The 11,046-nt window shown below is 31.6% G+C and overlaps 1 protein-coding gene across 4 annotated transcripts in view; it reads right to left on the reverse strand.

Annotated features, from left to right (window-relative positions):
* The window catches only part of LOC127706519 (tetraspanin-18-like), a 32,463-nt gene extending 22,339 nt beyond the window's left edge, over window positions 1-10,124 (reverse strand). The window contains exons 1-3 of one of the 4 annotated variants that reach the window (XM_052211187.1): window positions 7,262-7,391; window positions 2,385-2,498; window positions 766-816 (exon numbers count right to left, since the gene is read on the reverse strand). The gene's annotated coding sequence lies outside the window, so the exon portion shown is untranslated. Of the gene's footprint in view, window positions 1-765; window positions 817-2,384; window positions 2,499-7,261; window positions 7,468-9,947 lie in introns of those variants that run through there. The other 3 variants (XM_052211186.1, XM_052211185.1, XM_052211188.1) reach the window with 3 other exon arrangements.
* Window positions 10,125-11,046: the final 922 nt, after the last annotated feature.

Genomic DNA, 11,046 nt, shown 5'->3' on the forward strand with positions numbered 1-11,046 from the left:
CATTATTGTTTGGGTACTTAACGTTTAAGTATGTTTGCCTACCGATTATCTGTCTGATCTACCACTTGTATCATATATGTAAGGTGTATACATGGTACACGACTGATGAAAACAATCGCACGCAGTGGTGATCAAAAGAAATAATTACACTCCAGCCAGCAAATTAATAATGCTAAATGACAGACAAAATGCTTAATTGCATACCTTAATTTCATCTATCATACTTCATATAAACATACTATTTCCTTTGCTATAATTATATACGTTTGATTCTTCTTGAATACAACTCACAAATGTAAGAACTGCATTTTTCGCTAAATAAATACAGTTGGCATTATAAGTAGCCAACCAGATTTATAAGATCCCATATATGCAATTGTCATGACGTCAGCAATGGTACGGTATTATCATCATACCATTATTAATGTCATAACTCTTATTGCTTGAAAAAAAAGATCGGCAAATTACCAGATAATTGTTCATTTGTTGAAGTCATTCCTTATAGAATAAAAAATAAATCGAAAAACACGCCAATTACATTTTTCAGGTGTTCTTTTTTTCCACAAAATATTACCGGTTTAGTTAAGATATCGGTATTTTGGTGGCGGATCCGGTTTATCTTCACTTTTATGGAATTACCCCCCCCCCCCCCCCCCCCCCCCCCCCTCCTTATTTTCTTGGATCCGGCGTCCCTGGTATTTATATTAATATAAATATCTATTAATATTTGGAAGTTACTATAATGTTAGTAAAGATTGTACTTACATGCACTTTTTTCCTATTGAAGATTTAAAGATTCCATAAATGTACTTATATCTGTTGGAAAAAAAACAAAAATTACAAATATGATAGTTTTATATTATTTTATCAGCTGTCCTCGATTTATAATTGTACATGACAAACAAAACAACAGTCACGCCAGGGTATTTTAAGTTTCTTAAGTGATAACTAGTTTTCTTATTCTACACATTAGCAACATGAATTACTATATAAACTTCCCGTTTTGTTTATAAGAAAATGTCATTGTCTTTTGAAAAACTGTAAATTTTCACACCTTTCAACGTCATGAAAAAAAATCGTAGCAGTTTAGTTAAACAAGGACGTTCCTCCTTGCGTGTATAAGAGAAATTTTGGACATCTAAATGATTCTGAATTAAGTTGCAGACTTTTCATTACAGACTTGACAGTAATATTGTAATATTCGTATGGATATTTCAAAGGTTCGAGTGTCCCGGCCACCCTATATGAACGACTATCACTACGACAGATACAATAAGATATATTTTCCTGATTGCCCTTAAAGACAATTGTTTTTGCTAAATACCGTTTACGGCAGATTTTTTAATGCGTTTCCAAAAGCCATTGAATTACAATGGATTTTGCCATCGTATATATTTTTACCATTCATGTTTAATATTTATTAATGTATAATACATGTTGTTTTAGTTGTTATCGTCGCTCATAAATCTGTACAGATTTGGCTTATTTATAAAAAGTGCAGCTTTTATATGCGTATTGTGTAATTGTATGCATAAGGTGAGACGTAAATAAAATATCGAATTGAATCGATTGTACTGCAAATGTTGATCTGTTTTACATGTAGCTATTGCATCTGCCATACCGAAAGCCAGTCCGAACAAGTTAATTTAAAAGACCCCCCTCAAATGAAGGTAATCTTGCCAGTGTTCTAGGCCTTCTACCGGTATTATGATTTGAGTCTACAGAATTTTGCATCTCGTAGTTTTATATATATCTTTTAAGAAGAACAATCAAGCTTAAGGACATAAGGACAAGATGTTTATCTATCAATGTCTAAGTGTGTATACATTAATTTATTATTGTGTATCTAATTAATATAATGAAAACAATGCACACCTACAATATAATCACGCGGTCAATTATCAATCATCTTGATTAGAACAAGACTGAATAGATTGCTTTTGACTACTTGTACATGGCTAAGGTGTTTTCTATCATTCTGTTACAACCGCCTTGTCCTTTATGGTTGATACATTTGCACATCCCGGTCTAAAGTGAAACAAATAATAACCCACCAATTAAAGACGGTATTTTACGCTTTCGCAAATTTAAAACTGATCGAAAGTCTATTATGATCTATATTAAATGTACAAGATGAAAATGACGAAATGTGTTATAAATAGAAATGATCTAAATGGTGAGGTGTAAGCCAATGAGAGAGCAACCCAACAACACAATAAAAACCAAAGACATCTAGAGGTCAATATGCAGTATTCAACGATAGACAGCACCGGTTTCTATACAATATTTATAATACACAAGTCTAAATTGAAAACAACGTTCAAACCTATGATTGCGTTGGATAAAAACCGCAAGTTTTATAATGTATATAATAATTAAATTACCAGACAAAGAACATTTAGAGGTATATCCCCGTACAGCATTAACTCTCAGAATTACCAAATTACGTAAGGTACACAACAAACAAAGGAGAAGGTTCACGAGAGGTCAGTATTGGTCTAAAATCAAATTTAATGTCTATCATAAACATGGCATGAAAAATTTATCATGCAAATACAAAACACAAAAAAAACGCCTTTATTTTGTAAGGTCAAGATTATTAGAGAGTCTAAAAACAGGTCTAAAAATAAGTTATTCCTGAGGCAGTACAGTATTACAGGATAACAAATTTAATGTCTTACCAAACAAACATTTCAAACGTTTATTGCAGGTGGTTCTCAACAAGGTTTTAACAAGTTGAACACTAGAACATCATGAGAGAGAATTCAAAGCTTTGTTTTGTTTAAATGTCCCATTGGTATCTTATTCCTATTTTTTAAATAAGCTAACACCAACAATGACCAATACAGATAAATAGTGATGCTTTGGTGCTTTTAATGCAGAGCTGATTTACTTAATTTCATTTGACAATGTTAATAAATATTGAAGAAAGCATCGTGTTTTATATAATTAAACGTTTTGCAGGTCGTTTAAATTTGGATTGCTATATCATTGACAGTAACTCGATTGCTCTTTTTAGTCATACGTACGTAATAAGTAATTCTGACCATATGGAATGAAAAAAAACATCTTTACCATAAAATCTTCTCCAAAATGCGTCTTCATACACTTTGCATTTTACTCAGCATCAAAACCTTGTTTAGGGATCAAACTTTATATTTTATTAAGCATCCAAACCTTGTTTATGGATCACACTTTATATTCTACTAAGCATTCAAACCTTGTTGCCCCCAAGGGTGACTGGGGAATAGAAGTATGGTCACCATTGGTCTTCCTCCGACCGGCAGTAAAACCCGTGCTAAAGTGGGGCGTCCGTTTGGCTGTGCGGGATGTACAAATTTGCAGCCACGTCCGGTCAGAATGGGGACGTTAAATCCGATGCCTCGTGTAAAGAAAGTGCCACGTTCTTTGCACGTTAAGAACCCTTGCAACAACTCTTTGAGGGGTCCGTAGGTGACCTGTTGCAAGGCTAAATTTCTGTCCCTATCCAATATACCCTCATTTCCCGTGGCAGTCTAAATTTCTCCGACCTTAATCCCTTAATCTATTACAGAACCTACCTATTGTATTTATTGTGAACTTGTTCTCGTCCTGAATATGCATGAAATATTTGCCACTGGACGTTAAGCAACCAACAATCAATCAATCAAACCTTGTTTATGGATCACACTTTATATTTTACTATGCATTCAAACCTTATTTAGGGATCACACTTAAAATTTTACTAAGCATTCAAACCTTGTTTAAGGATCACACTTAATATTTTACTAATCGTTCATACCTTGTTTAGGGATCACACTTTATATTTTACTATGCATCCAAACCTTGTTTAGGGATCAAACTTTATATTTTACTAAGCATTCAAACCTTGTTTAGGGGTCACACTTTATATTTTACTAAGCATCCAAACCTTGTTTAGGGATCACACCTTATATTCTATTAAGCATCCAAACCTTGTTTAGGGATCACACTTTATATTTTACTAAGCGTTCAAACCTTGTTTAGGGATCACACTTTATATTTTACTAAGCATCCAAACCTTGTTTAGGGATAACACTTTATATTTTAATAAGCATCCAAACCTTGTTTAGGGGTCACACTTTATATTTTACTATGCATCAAAACCTTGTTTAGGGATCAAACTTTATATTTTATTAAGCATTCAAACCTTGTTTATGGATCACACTTTATATTTTACTAAGCATTCAAACCTTGTTTATGGATCACACTTTATATTTTACTATGCATTCAAACCTTATTTAGGGATCACATTTAAAATTTTACTAAGAATTCAAACCTTGTTTAGGGATCACACTTGATATTTTACTAATCGTTCATACCTTGTTTAGGGATCACACTTTATATTTTACTATGCATCCAAACCTTGTTTAGGGATCAAACTTTATATTTTACTCAGCATTCAAACCTTGTTTAGGGGTCACACTTTATATTTTACTAAGCATCCAAACCTTGTTTAGGGATCACACCTTATATTTTATTAAGCATCCAAACCTTGTTTAGGGATCACACCTTATATTTTACTAAGCGTTCAAACCTTGTTTAGGGATCACACCTTATATTTTACTAAGCGTTCAAACCTTGTTTAGGGATCACACTTTATATTTTACTAAGCATCCAAACCTTGTTTAGGGATAACACTTTATATTTTACTAAGCATCCAAACCTTGTTTAGGGATAACACTTTATATTTTAATAAGCATCCAAACCTTGTTTAGGGGTCACACTTTATATTTTACTAAGCATCCAAACCTTGTTTAGGGATCACACCTTATATTTTATTAAGCATCCAAACCTTGTTTAGGGATCACACCTTATATTCTACTAAGCGTTCAAACCTTGTTTAGGGATCACACCTTATATTTTACTAAGCGTTCAAACCTTGTTTAGGGATCACACTTTATATTTTACTAAGCATCCAAACCTTGTTTAGGGATAACACTTTATATTTTACTAAGCATCCAAACCTTGTTTAGGGATAACACTTTATATTTTAATAAGCATCCAAACCTTGTTTAGGGATCACACTTTATATTTTACTAAGCATCCAAACCTTGTTTAGGGATCACACTTTATATTTTACTAAGCATCCAAACCTTGTTTAGGGATCACACTTAATATTTTACTAACATCCAAACCTTGTTTAGGGATCACACTTTATATTTTACTAAGCGTTCAAACCTTGTTTAGGGATCACACTTTATATTTTACTAAGCATTCATACCTTGCTTATAGGAATTAACACAGTTGATAAGAAACGATGAAGACACTGCTATATTTTTAAATTACATACACATTCACATATGAACATGGTATGCAGTACTCCTTAAAAGTGCTTAAATATCTTTATTGTATTTATTATCACGATTCACGTTTAATAGTTGATATAAAAGAAACGGGGTAAGTACTTTCTGTGTATACGAACAGAAAAATGGTGGTTATAACGTAAAACGAGATTATTGCATATTAGCTATATCATAGTTTAAGACTTTCTCATGTACTAAACTGCTTAAAATAGAATATAATGCGAGGCAATTCTTTTCGAGCTATTTGAATTGATACTAAAAATAAAACAAGCTGTTTCCCATATGCATACTTTTTCTGGCTATATAAAATCTTCGAATACACAAAGTCGATTTAATTCTGTGCAGTCGGTACTCCTTCTGGCGGTGCTTGAGTTTTCATGCATGGGTCGGGAGTTTCATGAATATGAAAAAGAAAATGTGGTATGATTGCAAATGAGACAAATTTCCACCAGGGACCAAATGACGTAGAAGTTAGTAAAAGTATATTTTTTCTCTATCTTGACGCCTTTTTTTCAGGGGACTTTTTGTCTCAAACATGTTTATATGCCTTAATCTTGTACCATGAACAATAAACATGGGGTGTAAGTTGTTATGAACTGGGATAACCTTGTTTGTTGGTAGGAGGTGCATGGTAAAGACAAGCATATATCATCAAATGACATGACTCTAATATTTCTATGTATCTATATTGTATATGACAATGTAATAAACAATACACATTTGTATTAATTAGACATTTATACTTAATATAGTATCATGGACCTTGACATTTTTGTCGATATATTAATGGAATTAATTATGATACGGTCCTTACAAACTTAACAGCCCAAGTCACTATTGTACATAATCTCTAGCATAACTGATATTGAATGGGTTTGAAGGAAAAAATTAACCCTTAAGATTTTTTTTATCAATAAGAATGTTTCTTTATGTCCAAAGTCAGTCTGTATAAAACCTATATCACTAATAAATCCTTTTCATAAGTATGCTTTGTTAGGGGTTAAGTTCTTTAAAATCATTAATGTCATCCAAACAAACTGTAAACATCTGCCTTGTCTAGTATCGTAACGTTGCTCTCCTACGCTCAATGTATGATAGCACTATATGATGAGGAATGCGTATACCAAACAGTCGATATGCTTTTATTCCATTTCTATTCAAAATATACAAGAGATGGAATAGAAATGTTCCAAATAGATTTGTTGCGAATTTTTGATAGTTGCCAGAATTACTGAAATAGATTGCTTTCCGTTTGATATTTACCAAACAAAAACTTTCTTACTGTAAAATGCATTTACTCTGACAATAAGAGGTGTATTATCAAAAGCGGAAAATTACAAGGGCACTTACAACAATAAAAACTAATAGTCTGAGCAAAAATACCTCCACCAAATGCATTTATTGCTTGATTGCAAACATTAAAAGCAATCAACGTTTATCAAATATTTTCATTAATAATTGCACTGTGTTGCGAGTTACATAATACATTTCTTAATATTTACTTATTTATCTATATAGTAATCAAATAATACTGTGTCCAGGAGCTGACCATACCATGTCCAAGAAAAAATATCGGAGATTAATGTGAGATATAACACATAAAACAGCCTTCAGTTCAAACACGTAGTTTTTGTAGAATCTAGAATTTTGTCATCTGTTTCATGTCAAAAATATATACAAGTGTTTACTTTCATATCAAAAGTTACGTAACTTTTCACACTTTGTTAAGACATACTTTTTGTAGATCACTCCACAAAACAGACAGTTTGGTTTTTTTCCCACAAAGATACTCTATGTACTGTTTAATAGCTGTAGATACTACACATGCATCATTTAACAGTTTGCAATAACTAATCCGTTATGATAAGTTATAATCTATAGATTTAATTCCAGGCAAAATCAAGTATTAAGATATATATTGCAATTTTATAACTTACCTAAGAGCCTAGGAAATGGTTTGTCTACATAATGTAGGAAGTATATTCCAGTTAAGAAGAACTCTGTAGAACACGATCACTGCCAACTGTTATATGTACAATACATAGATAGAAATGATACATATCAGTGCGGTGAGGTGCCATGCTGAGGAGGGTTATCAGTTGGATCGTCTGATAATTTGAAATTTAGGGGGAAAGCTGTAACATGTATATTTTCTTCAAATAATACAGCTTATTTGTGAAAAAGACAATAAACAAGTTCAAAAAATTTTATATTCAAAACAGTTGCATTTGAAAAAGTCGATCTTTCAAAAATGGAGCAATGCCGAAATATCGAACACATGCAAGATGTAGACTGATGCAAATTTAATCATTTAATGGTTCTTATAATGATGTTTGTAATTATAAAGTAATGTCAATGCCCTCAAGTTGCCTCACGAAAAATATTCTTAATATTACTCATTGGTGATATTTTATCCTCCTATAAATGTCATGAGGACCATTAAGGATTTTCTTCGTTCTCTAAGAAGAAAGAAGTGAGAATGTTTACAAATAAAACGTGGAATGTATTGGAAAGTTAATTATTGGAGGAAGGAAATGAATTAGAGCTGGTTTAATTGTGTTATGCAATAGATTACCCACTTACTATCGGATTCTTGAGATTGCTTATCAATAGCACTTCAAAGATAGTCTATCCAATCATAAGAGGCAGTTATGATACAGTTGTATACAACATAGAGTATATTTAGCTTAATAGACACAGTTTTCAATGCGAAACTAAACAATTCAAATACAGAACATTTTCTAAATCTGCATGTTCAAGTATACATGCATTTGGTATAAATTTAATAAGACAGAAAACATCACATCAGACCTAAGCGTGAATAAAGGCGTTCTGAATAAATATGTATATATAAGAGCGGTGTAGATATGATTATTACATTATATAAAGTCTAATCTGTAAAGCACTAAAGTTGTAATTCGGAGATAATTCATATGATATCCTAGGGATGCCTTATAATCACAGGGAATTATATAATTATAGCTGATACAGTTCGCAGTCTTATAGTTGAAACCAATTTAGAAACAAATATTGTTTTTCGTTAAGTTAAGTTTTTTTTTCAATTAGTTGTAATTTCTTATTCGATAATCACCATCTTCAACCGCGGTCAGAATTAAGGATAGTGTAATGTGTCATCCTTAAATTACGCGGACGCACATTAAACCCACAGGAAAACGTAGACAACCACTTTACGTTGATAGTACTAATAGGGCCTTCCCATTTTTTTCATCTTTACACATGGTTTGATGTGTTATTATATTCAAGGTATTGGCAAATTTTAGAAAAAATGTGGGACTTTTCTTTCCATTTCTAAAGTCTTTCTCGAAAAAAATTAATATTTCCAATCCAAACATGTTTTAACATGTTTTTCTTATAAAGACCAAACAATTTGTGTACGGATGTCTTAGAATGCTTATATTAAAACAAACAAACACGTATAACTTCTTCTTCTTTCAAATACTGGCCACATTCAACATGATCAATATTCTGGCAAGTTGCGCATGATTAAAAAATGGTTAAAATCAAATTGTTGAATTGTTTAGTTAGAGGTGTTGATCACTTGAGACTTGAATATCTCAAGAAACTTTGCTGTGGCGATATATGGATGCAGTTTGTTCCAATCCTCTACGGTGTTTACAAAGATTCCAAATTTGAGTATATGGTTAAAATATGCCATAAAACGCCAATTTAGTAGGTTTTCCAACATTTTAATCTGAATCATTTTGACATGTTGTCACAATGTGATATATTTCTCTTTTGGTACCCGTAACATAAAGTTGTGGCGGACCTAGTTATAGTTTTTTTTTTTTAAAGGGACCCGATTTCATTATATATATAAGTATAAAATATATATTTTTTGATGTCCTTGTATTAATGTTATTTGATATTTTTCATAATAAGAGGGTGATTGGATCGCCTCATAACCCCTAACAGTAAGGATAAATATTACTATTACTTAGAAATGATGGTAAAACATTCGCTTTATGTGTTTAAATAGTAAAAGTAAAGTATTATTACTACTCAATACGACTTCAACAATGTCCAACAATTTAGGAATAAATGCTAGCCAGGATTATTGTATTTCTTTTAAATAGGAAATTCCGTCAAATTGAGGCAATATTGTTTTCATATATTTGGCTTACTTCAGCACATCATCATTAGCAGCTGTCATTTGATATCTCTCCCGGTTTTTGTTGAGATTCGTTTCGCGCGGTCTTTTTTTTATGTAGTTTTTTGTAGACTGGTGTTTTTTTGTAGTTTTTCGTTTTTTGCCATGATTTTGTCGGTCTCTCATCGACTTTCAATTTTGTTATTTCTCTCATATATGGATACATGTACATAGATTATTTCATACTCGTGTTTGCAATAGCAAAACACTAAAGTTCTGCTTTACAACCAAAGGGAACACAACATTAATCTAATGTTAAAGTTATTCTTTCCATGGAAAGTTATTGTACTTCGTTCTTTTCGTTAATATACTTCCGTAAGATTAATGAATTTGTTTTCTCATATAGAAAAAATATCTGTTTACATGATCATTATGACGCTCCCCAGAGTCTCAAATATTTCTTTCTTTCTGAATTTCCTTACTTATTTGTCTATTTTATTTATTTATTTGCTTACCTTTATACTAAACAAGCTAACACCCTTATATCCTACATGCTGTACTCTAAGGACCTTTGTTAGACCTGGACATATCTTACAAGATCTTAATTAGTTGTATGTCACTGATGATGTACGACGATAAAAATGTCCAGGTAATGAGATAAGTATGTCACCTGAGGGCCGTCACCTCTTATGGCAATTTCAATAAATTAAACATCTTAACGAATTACACATATCACCAGTAATGCATATTACAACTATGATTTTTAAACCCTCGCGCGATGCTGGAAATTTAGCCGAATTTAAAAAGAAAAACACGTGGCAATACAAAATGAGACTTTATAGAAATACATCTATGATTATACAATTGACTGTTTCCTACAATAATTATGTTATCTTCCTGTTTTGATTGTATGAATAATTTCTAAAATAATTAAGTATAAATGTTTGTTTGTTTGGTTTGGTTTTTTTTTTTTATTTAACTCGAAATCAACATACTTACAAATTCAAAATATAAATTGTAATATTTTCGATTCCAAGTTTTGTAGAAAAAAACAATATCAGTACAAATATCTATGCTTTGTTAATGGAAAACCGGAAAATAAAATAGGAGGTACACAATGCCGTAAGCTCCTAAAATTGTGTGCATGTTTTATTGCAATCCAGTCCCTGTTGAATAAAAGGTTTTAATGTATAAACAAATAAACCTAAATAATGACCATAGAACTGCTTAGATAAGCATGGATAAAATATACCTCTAAAGTTTTTCCCTCTTTTTGTCCATAATAAAATCATGTATTTGATTTCTTCAATTTTTTTTAAGCAAACAAATAATTTATTACCGATATATCCTTATCTCCGTTTATTCAAAACTGACATTTAAACAAAAGTTTAAATTGTAAATATGTCCATGTCTAGACATTTAAATTATAATTTCTCAATTCAAATCCACATCAACAAATTCAAGATAGTTTCATATTTCTAGCAGGAGCAGCTAAAATATAGATATAGAGCAACCTCACTGTCGATATCATGTTGAAATTCTGAAAGTTTTGTCAACGTGGCTATATGTGACAATACGCAGTTTGATCAAAACCCGATATAAGATAGCTTTAAC

Source organism: Mytilus californianus, unplaced genomic scaffold (genome assembly GCF_021869535.1).
Source record: "Mytilus californianus isolate M0D057914Y unplaced genomic scaffold, xbMytCali1.0.p SCAF_6, whole genome shotgun sequence".
Classification (NCBI taxonomy): Eukaryota; Metazoa; Mollusca; class Bivalvia; order Mytilida; family Mytilidae; genus Mytilus; species Mytilus californianus.